This window comes from Beta vulgaris, chromosome 6 (genome assembly GCF_026745355.1).
Source record: "Beta vulgaris subsp. vulgaris cultivar EL10 chromosome 6, EL10.2, whole genome shotgun sequence".
NCBI lineage: Eukaryota > Viridiplantae > Streptophyta > Magnoliopsida > Caryophyllales > Amaranthaceae > Beta > Beta vulgaris.
The window spans coordinates 33,116,458-33,133,937 of record NC_079207.1 but is presented as its reverse complement, the minus strand read 5'-3'; the positions used below and the strand labels follow the sequence as shown (position 1 = coordinate 33,133,937).

Genomic DNA, 17,480 nt, shown 5'->3' with positions numbered 1-17,480 from the left:
TTCACCTCAAAAATTGGATAGGACAAGAAATGAACTATGAAGAAAGGAAGGAATGTTTTCGAGATAGTAAATTTTCAGAAAATGTTTTTTTCTTTTAACTCTTGCCAAGAGAAGGAAATGTTCATGAAGGAAGTTTATTTTATAGAGAGAAATGTATGATGATATTTTTTTTTTGTGAATTTTGTGGAAAATGTTATGTGGTGATATTATGTGATGACATATGGAATAGGGTATGATGATTTGTAAGCAATTTGTGGAGGTATGTAATAGTCATGACTTGGCAAGAGCCTTTCACCAATCAAAGTAATTTTTTGGAAAAAAAGTTGAGAAGGTTTTCAGAAGATGAAAAAAAAAAAATTGAAATCTTAAACATAATTGTTCACTTAAATGCAACCTTAATGATAGTGGGACTCCAAATAAAGAAAAAAACCTGGTTTTTTTTTTTATTTCTCAAATTAGGTGAAATTGGACTCTAGGACGTACTGAACAATCAATAACTCTAATGCATGCAGACAGGAAAAAAAATGCGAAATTGGCCACCACATTGTCTAAATTGATAAAAAAAATATGGTATGCACAACTAGCGAGCCATGCAGCGAAGGAGCACTTGGCACGTTTGGTGCAGGAGCGGTGTGTCAGGCGCATCCGTTTGCGTCTAGCGTACTGTTTCATACACATTTTTATGGCAATTTAGGTGATGTTTTGACAAATTCGGCATGATTTCGGGATGCTACGACTGGCATAATGATAACAGATTTTGACAGACAAATACTGACTTGCGGATTGACAAGCTCTCTTTTTTAGACTTGGAACAAAGGTCAAACCAACAATAAACATGGGACGATTAGACGACGAGCCATACAAACAATTGTGTGTGGCGCATAGGCTATGCGTCTGGCATAGGAATGATGCGCAAGGCACAAATAAATGCATTTGGTGCAGTGCTCTCCGGCATGCGTATTGATAATTTGACGAGAGTTCTGACGAAAATTACGATCTATTTAGAAGTGAATTTTTAGGGGCAAGGCATATCAATATGTTAATAAAATAACATCAGGCAAAAGTTGTAATCACACATATATGTTAAGTAACATGGATGCAAGAGTTCTCAACCTAAAGTCCAGTTCTGCATTCAACTATTGGTCAGGTTTAGGTTAAGGATGAAAGGGTCTATGACTAAGCAATAGATCCCACGCTTCATACCCTTGCTTAAAGAGGTGGCCACGTGTAAGATGCACTCCGGTTCTCAAGTCAGGAATAAAAGAACAATGCCATGGTTGGGTAGGTTTATTTATGACTAAGATTCAACATTATCGCTTAGGAAGCGTTTCGGAAGGACAAACTGCAAACCCCCTGGTTTCACCCCAATCATTAAAAAAAATTAATTTTTTAACCCTCTGTAGTGAAGTCGCCAAATTGTAGGCGTGATTTTAATTTCGCTTACCGCGGTGTGATCGCGTATTTAACTACCCCATTGTTAAGGTTTTATCAAAACTCGTTTTGAAGTCGCCAACAAGTCGTTTAGAGGAAAACTTATAAATCTAATTGGATATTTGAAAACTGTAGGGCCATCTTAGAGACTTATCCAATGTAGATTTTCCGGCCCTGACTCCATATATGGTCAATGAACCAAAAGTTAAGTTCCGGGGTGAGGGTATATATAACACAGTAAGGATCCATGTTGCCCATTGCTAGTTTCTACTAAATTTCGATTCAAATTATAGTTTTATGCAAGAGAATAATCTTATAGTATTTTTTATACCCTCAAAATATTAGTTTAAGTTGGTTAAGGAATCACCTAAAAGACTATATTTTAATGACAAGTTATTAAACAATAATATTACAAGGTATCTAGCAAGTTGTCCAAATTATCTGAATTAGTTACAATAGTTATTTAGGTATTGTTTAGCAATAATAACATGTGGATGATAGAAATCATGCATCGGACAATTAAAACAACAGGAATATTATATACAAAAATAAGAGTTAAAAAGATTAGAATGTACAATAAATACTATTATTTATTAAATATTTACATCGTGACAAGAAATTCCTAGTAACTTCAAGGCAATAAAAAAAATAGAATTATTAAAGAGTCCTCAAGAATTATACCTATACGGCTTAGATCGAAGACCATAACGACCTTTAGACGGAGCAATCGTGGAACTAAAAGCACTGAGGTGAATCAAAACTTAAAAAGAATTGATGTGTTTGATGTTTTTGGAGGTTCGAAATATATTATGTAAGTATTCAAAAATTAAAATGCTCGAGAAATAAAATTGAAAAGTGTGCTTTGATTCGGGCATCAAAGGTATTTATATAAAAAAGGAGCATGTGCTTCACGCACCCCCCACGCCAGGCGCAGGCTGACGTTGAGGCACAAATCTACGTGTTAGGCACACATTGGTGCACCTGACGCGACAATGCCCACTAGAAAACATATATGTGGTACGCATTCTTTAAAAACATAGAAAGAAAGGTGTCGTATCACACAAAGTAGTGCGCTAGCCGCAAGACACTGTGTGACTCACAGATCCACGTGTCAAGCGCAAATTGGCGCGCCTGACATAGCTTAACCAATGCGTTGGGCGCACGTGGCACGCTAGGAGCACCGCCTGCGTCCGGCTCATTTGCCATGTTCTTTTTAAACGTGTTTTAAAAGATTATTTTATCCCTTAAAATCCGGAGATTGACTTTTGCGAAATAATTATCTGATTTAAATTTTTTAGAATATTTATTAAAATTAATAAATAAACAACTGTGCATTCAAAATATCTTAAATGGACTCAAAATAATTATGGGTTTGAAATATGATTAATTATCATGAATAATTAATTGGGCTTTATAATAAGATTTCAAAACACAATTTAAATATATTTTGGATTCACTCTTTGAATTTCTCTTCCTTTGGGTTGCGCCAACTAATACCACGGTATATTTCATCATTGGACCCTTAAAAGGAAAGAGACAATTAGGTGTCTGCAGTACTGCATACTTTTGGTTACATGAGTGTGTTGCAATTATGCCCTTGCAATTGAGGAACAATCTGTCGTACGAAGAGAAACCGATTGAAATTCTCGATTGTAGGGAAAAGCAATTCAGGACTAAGACAATCCATACGGTCAAAATTTTAGGGCTAACCATTCATCGTCCGAGGCCACGTGAGAAGTAGAAGATCAAATGAAAACAAGATACCCCAACCTATTTGCTTAGATGATTTGATGTGAACTTTTGTTTTGATACGTAAATAAAATGCATGATCTTGAAATGTGTGATTAAGTAATTTTGATATTTGAATCTTTATATCATATGTGCAAGTGTCGAGGAAAAACTTATTCTAAGGGTGTGAGGATATAATATCCCGACAATTTAAGCTTGATTAACATTAATAATAAATTAATTAAAATTAGTTAATTTATTTATTCACTTCTCTAATATATTTGAAACAAAATAAAATCAAGTATTTAATAAAATAAGTTGAGTTAGATTTGTAATAGATCAAAATAAAGTAGGAAAACTTATTATTTTAGTAAATACAAAATAATTAGAAATTTTCCAAAAATGGAATATCACCATGACCACATGATTCATCTTCTTCCTTAAACTTTCTCTCCTTGTTTTCCAAGACATTTTAGAACACCTTAATCCCCAGGTATTCTTCAACATTAAGTATCTATTAGTTTAATGAAGTTTAATTCCTAAAATTTACTATAAATAGTATGCTAATTTCACTATTCAACTCCACCCAAAAATCAGAAAATTTCAAACACCAACTACCCACAAACTCCACCATTTTTGGATACCACCATCATCACCTATTCACCTGGCTGCCGCCCTTTCCCCTCTGTCGCCAACCAGCCGCCAGCACCACCACGCCAGCAACACTCGTCCCTCCTCTCCCTCATCTTCTTGTTGCTCCTCCTTCCCCCTCCCTGTCTCGCTGCTCCTCTCTCCTATTCGGTCCCACCTGGGCTACCGCCTCCCCCTAACGCGCCGCCGCCCCGTCTGATGCTAGCGCCGACGACCCCCCCCTTCCACGTTGTACCGATGTCCGTCTGCTTCACCCAGTAAAGGTATGCTACATACCTATCTTTCCCTCCAATTTATTTGTTTTGAAAAGTGTAAGTTATTATAGTTTGGCTTAATGATTAATTAACATGACCCATTAGTATGTTGGGCTAATTTACTAAACTAGTTGAGCTTATAATCTCCAATTATAGTACACTTATTATAGAGACTTAGTATGATTGATAAACCAAGTTCATTGAGCTTAGTTAATTAAATTTAATTTTATAAAGTTTCCTCTATTTCATGAAATAATCATACAACCTAATTATGATCTAAAATAGATTATGACATAACCACTATTGCTACACCTTAATTAAATGAAGGGTGCTTTTGATTAATTGGATTATATATATTGACTCATTTCATGCTACCTAGTTATAACTTAAATATATTACTTAAGTACACTTGGACTATTACTATGGTAAGCTAATGAGAAATATATATATATATAACTTAACTTTATTAAGCTATTTTATAAATTTTGAGTAATGTAAATGAAAGGGATTTGTTTTCACTTATTAGCAAATATGAATCTCACTTTCTAACTTTAATTAAATGAATCTCATGTCTTAGCTAAATAGTTGAAAATAATATTTAGGTACTTATTAGGATCCCGATAATTAGTAGATGATAATTTTGATACTAAAAGCTTTGTATAATAAGATAGTTCTATAATTACACCTTCAAGTCATTAAACATGAATTTCCATTAATCTTATAAGTAGTAGTTATTACTAAATAATTTTACATAAGTTGGACTTAGAATAACTCATATTAAATGTGTCATCTATTATATTAATATTAAAGGACCTTTTAAACTAATTTAGGAAGTCAAGAATTATAGTTTAAGTAATAATGGTAATAATGAGGTTCCATAACCATTAATTTCATAAACTCTCTAGTAATTCATAGGCACACGATAGAAATGGATCGAAGAACATGAAATCTAGAATAAAATATTAATAAGTCGTCCTATATTAATTCTTGAACAGATTAGAAAGGAAAAAGGATATTACAAGCCTTGCTCCCCTGGCTATCAAGTATAATAATCGCGACTCGAGGTAACGTCCACTACTAACACCCACACTCCCCTTCCAACTACGTTTTATGATGCTTTTACATGATGTTTTGATGATATGTGTTTATGGATTGTGGGATATGAAATGTTTTTCTAACTGATGTTCACGATGATGTTATGATATAAATTGGTTTTCATGATGCTTAAGAGATGTTTTATGACGTAAATATAAAAATGACAAAACATGATAAATGAAAGTGAAAGACGGTTCTTGGCAGTACTTCATAGGCACCGCAAGTGTCACCTTTGTTGTGACCGCCTTTTGGATATGGGCACTTCAAGTGTCACCTTTGTTGTGACCGCCTTTCGGATATACATATGTATGTTATGGGCGCCGCAAGTGTCACCTTTGTTGTGACCGCCTTTCAGATTAATGTTATGGGTACCGCAAGTGTCATCTTTATTGTGGCCGCCTTTCAGTTTAATGATTATGATGCTATGATGTTGTACTTGGCAAGTTACCATTAAGAATGATGTAAGATTATAAAGGATAATATCTCATAATGGTTGGATTTCCATCATCAAATTATATGTTTATGAAATGATGTTTCGATATTCTCTTCTCCCTGTTTTCAAATAAAATAAGTTGAAATGAATTTAAGTTGTTAGAGTAGTATGTTACTGGAGAACGGCTCATGACGTTTTGTTTTTCTGTTTCGGGTACTGATGGGGATGACGCAATGGCTTAGTAGTAAGGAAATGTTATTAAAATGACTCAAACATTTATAGCTTTTGTAACTCAAGTAGTTAGTTAGCTTAATTAACATTAACTCTATTTTACTTTAATATAATCTAGTACATTCATGTTTTCACATTATGATATGTTTTATTTAAGTATGTTTCCTTGTATCTTCCTAATGGAAAGTACGGTAGTAAAGCATCGATCAAAGGCTAGGTCTTCCGCTGCTAATAATCAAGATTAGTTAAGCTAATAAAGATGCTTAGAGGTTGGGGCGATACATCTATCCTACTTACTCACCCGAAAGTTCAAAGTCTAGTTGCCTAGCTTGCTTGCCTTAAGTTGTGAGTCTATTCCCCCTTATTGCCCAGTCTTTCTTAAAGTCTAGCCTACGTACTCTCTCGTAAGTTCAAAATCTAGTATTTCCTATCATCACCAAATCCTAGTCATTAAGATCAGTCTGCTTGGATAATCCATTCCATATTTGCGTTTCCATATAGTTAGGCCCATGTCTCCGTCATGGTTAAGCCCATACTTCTCAAAAGCCCATATCCATTTGAAAACCTCCATTTCAAAATCATTTTCCATTTCCCATTTCCAATTCTCATTTCCATTTTCATTTCCATTCTATTTGTCATTTCTGTTTCTCATTTCAAAATTCATTTCTAAAATCTTACAAGCAAGGTTCACTCAATTCTATTCATGACCAGTCGAGATATCACAATATTCGGAACGCCTGATGGAGGAACAAAAAGTGAGCCCATTCTAGAGCTCAGCAATCGCACTATCACCACCCCAAATTCATTTAGAGTCATGAGTTTACTTTTGACCGCCTTCATAATAGAAGCGCGATTAGTTCCACAAGGTCTACTTCGAACCCTACATCTAAAAGAAAATTCATTAGGTGCAACCTATGTTTTTACTGTAAATTCCAACGAAATAATGAATATTTGACATCTAGTGTCGAATACCTCAAATGCACTGCAAAGCATGGTCGATGAAAATAGACTTCTAATACTTGCTCCAACGAGAATCAACATCACCAACAACCCTGTTTCGCGTAGTTCATCAGCCATTGAAAAGGGCATAATCTTTTATTTCTGGTTTCCTAGGATAAGTGCAAGGGTCCTCACCCTGAGCCAATTCTTTCCTTTCGCATTGAGTCTATAGGACTTCATCTATTGTAGGCTTTCCATTATTGTTTCAATTTATTTTATCTTGATTTTCGTTAGCCTTTCACCATTATATATGCTTCGAATTCGATGATGAAACTCAAATCAAATTGTCTCTAAATGACCTTGGTTAATAAAAGAATACAAAAAGAAACAAAAAATAAAAAAATGAAAAAAATGACATACTTTGGATTATGAGTTATCTCCCTCTTCCCTCCATAATCTCCAAAAACCCATCACTTTCCATAAGCCACCACCCATATACTATCTCCATGCAACCAAAAAATAAAGTTCCTTAAACTATCATCTTCATTGATCCTTAGCCAAATAACCTTTCAAATGAAAGCTCCACAAATAACCTTCAAAACCTTACAATGCCTTAAACCACAAAAATCAATGCCAGTAAAAAAAATGGAAGTGCGAAAAAAATACAAAAGCAAAAGAAAATGCACAAGATAATAAGAAAAATCACACAAAAAAAGCCAAATGCAAACAAATAAAAAGTCAAGCTTGGGGGCTTGCACACAATTTCTACCCCTCATTCAAATCCTTCAATCCATCAAAACATTAACCTGTATAATCCAAATCCATGATCCTACTTTAGCCTAACCAATTGAAGCTTCTTAAAAACATCAAGCCTTAAACCTTTCAACCATTTATCAACCCTAACTCCTTTTTCAATTCCAATCCCGCTAATTTGAAAACCAAAAGGGTGGCCTAGGCAAAAGTTAGGGAACAAAAAAAACAATCAAATCTAGAATTTAGAATGGTCTCATTCCGCAAGGATACGTAGGAATCTTTATCTCGAGGTCCGAACACTTCAATGAAATAAAACTAATCAAGCTCTAATAATTATTTGATTTTATTGTATTGAGAAGCATATTCTTTTTGGAACTGGACATAGACTTGACTCTGAACCTAGCTACATTAAAGCCTTTCCCACTTATAATTATTTTGAGTCACAAATTTAAACTTTTTATTTATTTTTTCAATCCAAACTCTTTTTCCTTTAAGGACTCTCCGACAATTCTATACATAACTGACTTTCACTAACACCTTTTGGTAACACTTATTAATGTTTAACTTTCTTGACTATAAAGGTAACACTATTGTAACACTTTACAGATATGTAACACGTAACATAACACTTTTGAAATATGTAACATTTTAAAGTAACACTTTTTGAATGAGTAACACTTTAAAGTAACACTTTCAAAATTGGTAACATCCAAAGTAACACATCTTGAAGTGTTACCTATTATTTCGAGGAAAATAATATTCCATTCTTACTTTTTAAAAATATCTGGTAATATCATCAAACCATTTTTCTCAAAACTCAATCGTTGAGCGCGAATCTCACTAGTAAAAAGTTGGGTGCTAAAAACTTTGGACCCGCCTTTGAAAATAAAAAATTGACTCAATTGGCACTTGTATGAACACATCGAAATTATTATGCAATAGGCAATAGTCCTATTTTTATAAACGTTTATTAAATACTAATTATATATATTAAGTTAATTATATTCCGGATATTCTTATTTTATCTGGGTTGGAGTATGAATTTTTATTTACCGTATTCGTATACATTTGTTATTTTAATTTTTATAGAGTTGCTAAATGTATTTTGAATTTCAAGTGCCAAGTATTAGTTAAGTATTGCCAAAAATGAAAACCCCAAATTACTCCTCCCAAACGCCCTAACCGCCTAATGAATCCCTTTATCGGTTTTAAGTAGCAACACCAAAAGAACAAACCCTAACTCATTTACTTCCTCTCTCACTGATTTACTCCCACAAACCCCAACCCCTTCCTCTCTTCCATCAACTATCGCATGGGCACTGGGCCCCATACCACCGCCACGATTTTGCCGGTGTTGCTGTATGCACCGCTACCACCACGAGTTGCGGTATTATTGTTGTTCTATTTGTTCTCCCCTGGTTGCAATGGTGCGTCCTCTCTCAGACTCTCACATGTGGTTGGTGCTATTGTTGCTACATTTGTTATTGTCGTTGTTGTGACGACTCCGCCACCCACATTAATATGTAAACTGGAGATATGTAATGTGCAGGTAGCTTTAATGCAGTTGGATTCACATAATAATAGATATATAGAAGAATCTTATATTAACCAATTGGTGCATACAAATAAGATACAGACTAGACACACCACTAGTATTAACTCCACTATCCATGATGACCCTTCTACCCCTTGGTTGCCTTCTCTCGTATGTTAGCTTGATAGGTGGCTTAGTGTATGGATGTATAATAGATTGTTGTGCTTGGGTGGCATCAATTTGTAATAAATGTAGCAGCTAGTAACTAGCAATTTTTAGTGAACTCAATAGAAATCACAAGGATAAAGATATAGAGTGTTGTATAATTGGAGTAACACTCGAAGTATACAAGTTTAAAGGTTTCGACTAACAGTGGCACTGAGTGTGGCACTGAGCATGGCACTGAGCCTGGACGGAAATTTGATAAAATAGACAATCAACGACTTGAATCCACAAGCTTGATTGAATAGCAACTTCTAAACTACTTGGATAAGTCACACCACCAAGCAATCTAAAAGGTCCTAAGAACACAAACTAACGTGCTAAGGTTAGTCAAGCATAGGCTCTAAACACTTGATTCCAATCCAAGAATACAAAGTATTAAGCAAACTATAACTCACGTTTTAAGTCATAAAAGTCATATATATTTCATTCACTTTGTCCGATTTATATAGGACTTGTTACAACTTAGTTTTCTGATTTTCTAAGACAAAATAATTAAAGAAAATAACTAACCACTAACTACACTAAGAACATGGTTTAGATCATGTTAGAAGTGGCCTAAGCAACTAACTAGACCCACAACGGCCATGAACTAACATGCTACAACTACTTTCCCTATTATTATGGCGCCTTCATCCTTGTTGTTTGGACGTGTGCTGCTGCTGATTTTTGAAGTTCAAAGACTTACTCTTGCACGCCTAAATAGTAGGACAGTTGGTTAGAGGGAACGTGTGATTGAGGAGTTGCAACAAACTCCTATTCTCGTGCCACTTTCACGCTGCACTTTCCCTCTTCCTTGTCCATCTTCGTAGCTTCATTTTAAGTTGTCTTAATACATCTTAAGCTAAGAAAATGTCGAGGTTACAAGGACTTACAAGACTCCATAAGTAAATAAAAATAAATTAATACAACTCAAAACAACTAACATGAAATACATATTAAGGACGAAATAATTCAAAGGAAAAACAAAAGACACTCCTATGGATTTAAGGACTAACATTTCTAACTTATACGAATAGCTTCATGGATTCTAATGACTCGACACTATTGGATTACAACAAAGCTTTACATAACCATAATAACCATGGAACCTTGAATAATCCACGTATTGCAATGAAAGCCTTGTGCTTAAGCTTCGAACCAAATGTTGTCATGGGCGTACCTACATCATCCTCCCCTTCTTTGAAGAAGTTTGACCTCAAACTTAAGGATTTTCCAATTTCATCATAGAATGGAGAAAGGTCAATTACATGTGCATCTGTGGTGAGGGATGGCTTTGGTACATCGAAATCAGTTTGATGATCAACTTGGAGTAGGGTAATCAAAGTTGGACGTTTGGTTTTTGTAGGAGGATGCTTGTGATCTTGCAAGTTAATGAGAGGTGTTAACACAATCTTTTGGTTTTTGTGATGGAACGAATAGGTGTTTTTATATCCGTCATAGATCACACGCTTATCAAATAACCAAGGTCTCCCTAATAAGACATGGCAAGCACTCATGGGAATCACGTCACACCATAGTTGTTCTTTATAAACATTTCCTATACTAAAAGATAACAACACTTGAGAATGGACCTGAATACCTTTACCTAGATTAAGCCATTGAATCACATATGGTCTAGGATATGGTGAGGTAGGAAGTTTAAGCTTTTCGACCATAGTTTGTGAAGCAACATTGGTACAGCTCCCTCCGTCAATTATCAAGGTACATACCTTACCTTCAACGGTGCATTTTGAGTGAAAAATGGACTCCCTTTGCTGCATACCCTCATGGCTAGCAACTCCACTCAAGGCCCTCCTCACAACGAGACATTCTCCTTCATCAGGACCAAGCTCTTCTACGTCCTTGTTCTCCTCAGTGAAGGCTCCTTCATATCCAACCTGCTGCCTTCTCTTCTTCCTTCGCCTCTTGACTTGCTTCAACTTCTACCAAACTCACAACTCGCCGGTTTGGACAATCCGAGGCAATGTGGCCTAAACCTTGACATCTAAAACATCTCCTAGGGTTTTGTTTAGGCTAGGGGTAGTGTTTTGAAGTGGTGGGAAAATCTGGTCAGATTTGGCAAAGGTACGAGAGGTAACCTTACCTGTGGCTCTTTGTTGTTTATCAACCTTATGAGCAAGGATGATCAACTCTTCTAGTGTAGAGTAATGGTGTAACTCCACAACATTGGCAATTCTGGAATCTAAACCTCCAAGGAAACGCACTAAGGTTTGAGGTTCATCTTCTTGAATCTCACATTTCATAAGAAATGCTTCGAAATCACGTGCATACTCCTCCACACTCTTATCTCCTTCGGGATTTGTTTATAATCAAAGACTCTCTCCACGGTTCTCATCCACTCAATAAATTCATCCGCATCAAGTCTTCCATCATAATCAGGAATGTCGACTTTGAGGTCATTAGAAGAACGAAAATTGTTCCTCCTTTGGAGCAAAGTAATATGCTTCTTCCTTCCGAGTCATCATCACCTCTTTGTCGGGCGAGCCTAAGTGAGAGTTGTCTCACTTGGTCTTGAGTAATGCCATTTAGCATCACTCTCCTCCTTTCTTCTTCATTATCTCATAGTTTCACGCCAGTTTGGTGGTGGGTTTGCATCATCTTCCATAGTTAGAATAATTTCGAATTGGTTGTTTGTGTTTGGGATTGTTGGGGAATGTGTTTGGGCTTAATGATGATTGAAATGGGTAGGATTTAAGCTTAGCTATGATACCAAGATGTTGTATAATTGGAGTAACACTCGAAGTATACAAGTTGTGAGATTTCGACTACCAGTGGCACTGAGTGTGGCACTGAGCATAGCACTGAGCCTGGGCGGAAATTTGATAAAATAAACAACCAACGACTTGAATCCACAAGCTTGATTGAATAGCAACTTTAAATACTTGGATAAGTCACACCACCAAGCAATCTAAAAGGTCCTAAGAGCACAAACTAACGTGCTAAGGTTAGTCAAGCATAGGCACTAAACACTTGATTCCAATCCAAGAATACAAAGTATTAAGCAAAGTATAACTCACGTTTTAAGTCATAAAAGTCATATCTATTTCATTCACTTTGTCCGATTTATATAGGACTTGTTACAACTTAGTTTTCTGATTTTCTAAGACAAAATAATTAAAGAAACTAACTAACCACTAACTACACTAAGAACATGGTTTAGATCATGTTAGAAGTGGTAAGCAACTAACTAGACCCACAACGGCCATGAACTAACATGCTACAACTACTTTCCCTATTATTATGGCGCCTTCATCCTTGTTGTTGGACGTGTGCTGCTGCTGATTTTGAAGTTCAAAGACTTACTCTTGCACGCCTAAATAGTAGGACAGTTGGTTAGAGGAACGTGTGATGAGGAGTTGCAACAATCCTATTCTCGTGCCACTTTCACGCTGCACTTTCCCTCTTCCTTGTCCTCTTCGTAGCTTCATTTTAAGTTGTCTTATACATCTTAAGCTAAGAAATGTCGAGTTACAAGGACTTACAAGACTCCATAAGTAAATAAAAATAAAACAATACAACTCAAAACAACTAACATGAAATACATATTAAGGACGAAATAATTGAAAAGAAAAACAAAAGACACTCCTATGGATTTAAGGACTAACATTTCTAACTTATTCGAATAGCTTAATGGATTCTAATGACTCGACACTATTGGATTAAAACAAAGCTTTACATAACCATAATAACCATGGAACCTTGAATAATCCACGCATTGCAATGAAAGCCTTGTGCTTAAGCTTAGAACCAAATGTTGTCATGGGCGTACCTACATCATAGAGATATTTGATTATATAGAAATTAGTTTTGTCATTGCCTGAACCTTTCATGAACTCAAGATAAATCAGTTTGTCATTGCGCGTATTTTGCTATACGATTATGTAAGAAACAAGATGGGGATCTCTGATTTGTGATTTGTGATTTGAACATAGGTTTGCAAATAAGATTTTAGCACATACAAGAAATACAGTGATGTGAATTAAACGAAGTGAAAATAAGATCTGAGTTCTGCTATGATTTTTTGCAATTAGTCTGAAATGAGATCTGAAAATACAATATGATAAATAGTTCTATGAGCATTTTTGCAGTGATATACTTTCTGTGGTTCTATTGCAAAATTTTTTTTGGTGAATATTGTATAATCCTTGTTGCAATAATTTTTTTTCATTACACATTGTTTGAGTAACCTTCAATTTCCCTGTTGCTAACATCATTTCAACTGCAAATACATCTCTTAACTATCCACCAAAGGTAATATTCACTCTTTGACCATCATGTGCTCATCTAAAGTTATTTTTTTCCTCACATTTCTCCACTTGTAGTTTGCATAAATTTAAATTTATTTTTTGTAGGATCCAAGATCTAGATGGCATATTATGTGAAATATAGACAAATAAGGATAGTGAAAAATTAATTGAGAATGCAATAAATGGGGGTTGATTCTATGGCTTATGAAACCCTTTAATCAATTAAGGGCACAAAACAAACATGTAGGAGTAAGAAGAGTTCCCAGAAGTCGATCAATGATGATGAGTAAACATCTGTTGAAGATTGTGAACAATTGATCCACCCAAGTGAAGAGGATGACAATGACAAGAGGAAAAAGTGCAGAATGTTGAAGTCTCATTCTAAAAAGATTGATACTCATTTTGTGAATTATAATTTTTAATAAACTTCGTACATTCTTTGTAATTTGTTATGGTTTTCAGTTTTTGAGATTTCAGCTGTAACAACCCCCTTCATAGTTTACCTTAAATTAATTAAAAATTATACTTTCTAGCATTAGCGGAAGCAAAAATCATAATCAAATGTTACGGAGACTGTCACTTGCTAAAGTCAGCCCATTAATAAGGCTGAATTGACTCTGCGAGCTAATCTTAAAAGAACTTTCATCACACAAAAGATAAGTTAATTATTACAGGCCCAAAATAAGATTGTAACGTAAATTCATACATACTTCATAAAACAGAAGTAAGTCGCAAAATATGATCATGTTCAAGCTTGAATCCACTATGATAGTCGAGACATGACTTCACTATAGCCTTCCATCAGCCTACCTTAGCTTGCTATTTCCTGCACAAAAGTCTGCCCCCACCAGGACAGGTTCATAGAACAAAATCAGCTTATGCTGGTACACATATCAACCCAAAAACTAATTATGGTGGCTGAAATTAAAGTGTATTCACATTCCAAAATTTCCTTTGCAAATCCATGTTTTTGAAAACACCACATCATCATAAATTTCCACATTTTAAATGTTCACAAGTTAATCACAGACTTCTCAACACACACAAGGTTAAAACGATTTCTAGTAATGCGTAAGAAGAAGAGTTCACACATTGAGGTGCATCTAAATGCAAACCTCCACACAATTCGGAGTTAAACTCCTACTTTTTACTCGCTTGCAAGCTTTTATAGGACATGTCCTCACACATATACACACATTCCTCTTCTATACGCAAAAAGAATTCAAAACCATTTATCACAATTTCGAAACAAGTCACCAATGTTCGGTGATTGAAAGAAAACTATTTATTACTTCAATAAGGATGGTTGAAGGTGGTTATGACAGTAGTTAAGTGATGATGATTTGGAGGTGCAACAACGCTTATAAAAATCAAGACTTGATCACACAGTCCCTCTAGTAAAGAACTTGAGTTATCTTAAGTAAAAAGAATGTTTTTAGATTCTGAAAACAAGGATGTACTTGGCTTGAATCCCAATTTGAACATTAACTTAATAATCTAAGTTCTTCAACCTTAAACCTACTAGAAATTTCATCATTTGTAAATAAAATTATTCATCCAAATTCTCAAACAAAACTAACATACGTTCGTTTCTAAAATGCGATTTTTAAAGTGTAATTTTCCTTCTTTGGTGTGTTATTGAATGAGAAAGAACTTTAAACAAGTTCTCATACTAAAATACAGTAGCTTAGTGATAAAAACCTTTGAAATAATCCTTTAAAACTTCTACTTGTCATTTACTAAACATAATCTCATAAGAACATATAAAAAAAGGTAGTTTAGTCACCTTTTTAATGTAAAAATCAACTATCAAATAAGATGTCCTTTTTAATCATGAATACCTACACATGCAACCTCTTAATCATCACTTAACCTACTGTTTCATCAACACATCCACAAATACTTCAAATTCTAATCACACACAAAATTTCATGAAAAACATCAAAAATCACATAACTAGTTCTAGTGTAGTGAAAGAACATAATTTTCCACTTGATTTATGAACATGAAATGATTAATCCTTATCTAATACTAATATACAGTAGGTATTAATCACCTAAAACCAAGAAAATCATCCTTAAAATCGTTCTTAATAATTTTCCCAAATTTTGTATATACTAGGATTCTAAAGGGGGTTATTTTATGTGTACCTTCACTTCTAACAGCAATAATCGACTTATCCTTCTCTTCAAGGTATAATTCTTGCTTCTATTTGTTCCTAAAACACAAAGGAACATTTACACCAAATTTCATAAGAAAATACCTAAAGGAAGTACCTTAAATCAACCCAAACATTTACTATACTTACTGTTTCTTTGGTTGAAGGAAATGACCTTGCTTCTTGAACTTCCCGACTCTTAAAGCTCGAACTTTTACCTTCCCAGTATGTACCTTTATGTATATAATATGAATCAAGCTTTGCATGCAAGGTTTTATAGAGAAAGCCTGAAGAAAATGAAGAGAGAATCCAACCCTGCTGCTCACGCAGGACTGGCGAGAGAGAGAGGTGAAAGTTTCCTGTTTTGGGCAGCAGGATTTCTTTGTTGGTTTGTGATGAAATTTTTGTGAGATGTTTGGATACATGTTTGTTATGTTTAGGTGTCTTTATATCTCGTGAGTCACTCTTTAGTGAGTCAAATAAGGTCTTTGTTCCTACTTGATCCTTTGCAGGAATTTCTGCTCTTCTTTTTGTACTATCCTAATCCTAAATTTTTATATTACATTACCTTCTAGTGGATCCACTTCTCACAAGATGATTATTTCTCCAATTATCCTTAACATATATTTTCTTGACTTACCTAAGCCCATTAATTTAAAAGAACTTCCAAAGTCCATTCTATTAAGCATAACCGTTAATTTGCTTAATAGTTGTAACATAAATTCCTATCTTCCAATAGTTCTCAACTCTCACAATTCAACTTCTTAAAATAAAATGTCAAACCTAATACCCAGGTAACATTATTCTTATTTCCATTTAACTAGTGATATTATTAATATTATATACTTCCTTGTAAGTAATAGTTCACGTAAGCACAATTTATTCACACACACAACTTGTCATACGTATTATCTACGTACGATCACATTTAAATTTCACGAATTAAGTTACTTAATCATATACTAATCCTTTATTATTTACTGGCTGTTACACGCTTCCCCCCTTAAGTAGTTTCATCCCGAAACTTAAGCCGTACCTTAGAAAAGTTGCGGGTAGCGGTGCTGCATATCAGCTTCTTTTTCCCACATAGCCCTTCGATATCCTGACTGGACCACAATACCTTGACCAACGGTATGGATTATCCGTAGAACCTTTCGCGTCGTTCCAATATCTGATCGATCTCTCTTCATAACTAAGAGTCTCATCAAGTTGCAATGGTTCATGAGATAACACATGGGAAGGATCATGCACATATCTCCGAATTTGTGATACATGGAAAACATTATGGATGCAAGACAGTTCAGTTGGCAACGCAATTTCATAAGCTACCTCACCAACTCTTTTTAAGATCTCATAAGGTCCAATGAACTTGGACTAAGTTTGCCTCGAATACCGAATCTCTTTACGCCTTTGGTAGGGGAAACTTTAAGGAAAACTTTATCTCCAACTTCAAATTCCAGTTTCCTCCTTCTTATGTCTGCGTATTTCTTCTGACGATCCTGAGCAATTTTCATCTTTTCTCAAATTATTCGGATTTGATCCATAGTCTCTTGAACCAACTCTGGTCCTACAGGTACCCCATTCCTCAAATCTTCCCAACAAATCGGCGTTTGGCATTTTCGACCGTACAGGGCTTCGTATGGAGCCATTCCAATTGTGGCTTGATGACTATTGTTGTAAGAGAATTATATCAAAGCTAAATGATCTTCCCAAGACCCTTGAAATTCCAAAACACAAGCTCGCAACATATCTTCCAATACCTGTTGTACGTTCAGTTTGACCGTCGGTAGCAGGATGAAAC

The 17,480-nt window shown here is 35.0% G+C and overlaps 1 long non-coding RNA gene across 1 annotated transcript; it reads left to right on the top strand.

Moving 5' to 3' along the window:
* Positions 1-13,393: 13,393 nt before the first annotated feature.
* LOC130591956 (uncharacterized) lies at positions 13,394-13,999 on the top strand. Its single transcript, XR_008969943.1, has 2 exons — positions 13,394-13,525; positions 13,627-13,999. It is a non-coding gene; the product is annotated as an uncharacterized LOC130591956 (long non-coding RNA).
* Positions 14,000-17,480: the final 3,481 nt, after the last annotated feature.